Here is a 947-nt window from a genome sequence, read left to right as displayed (position 1 = left end):
CACAGCAGGCACAGGAGACTGACCCAGTAGGGGATGGAGGGGAGGGGAGACAGATCTCACACACACACAAAGTCAGACAAATGCACACAAAAGTCAAACAAACAGACACTGATGCTCACACAGAAATCAAGAGCTGGAAGCGTAAAGTAAATGTAAATACGAAGCCCCACACACACATGCGCTGCCCCTGAGAGACGCCGGCAGCCATTGCCAAGTGACGACCTAAGACGACATATTGCTCGCCTTACAGGAACAGAAGCAACCTTCGACACTAATGAGAGCACTGACATTTAGCTGACACTGACACACCGAGGCTACACACTTTTTGCTAATTCAACAGATTAGCAGAAGGTTATAGACAGAGGTGCCTGCTCCCATAGCCCCGTCTTGGCTTTCTCACAACACAAAGTGAGTCATCTGGGAATTACCATGTACTCCCCTACACATAAGCAACCTTCAGCATGTGCTGCCGTGGTAGACATGATTAGTTAGGTCTCAATTTTACAAATAAGAAATAGCACGCGCTTGCCTTTTTACACTGGCTTAAAAGTGAGAGGACTTTTTGACACAAAGTACTCACGAGTTAACTGGCACAAAAAAAACAAACAAAACCCAAACACAAATGTATGTACATGTCTGACCGCCATTATTACATGAGTATTTGCAGCTGAGCACATTGTGATCAGTGGTGCTAATGGTGCTATTAAACTGTGCCAACAGTGTCAGTAAATCCTCAAACCAAAACAATTCAAAAGTAGACATTCTTGTCAACAGTTTTTTAGTGTTTTCATTGAAATTAAAAATGCATGTTGAAACAGGTGGAAGGAAACACTATATCTAAAGGGTGTCATATTTTGGGGTGGTGAAGAATGTAAAATGACTTTCGCGCAACCATAGTGGGCGGGTTTTTGCACCAGATGCCGTCACGCTCATCTGAAGTGTGAAGT

Source organism: Monopterus albus, unplaced genomic scaffold, assembly GCF_001952655.1.
Source record: "Monopterus albus unplaced genomic scaffold, M_albus_1.0 scaffold174.1, whole genome shotgun sequence".
Lineage (NCBI taxonomy): Eukaryota > Metazoa > Chordata > Actinopteri > Synbranchiformes > Synbranchidae > Monopterus > Monopterus albus.
Note: the sequence above shows the minus strand (reverse complement) of the source record.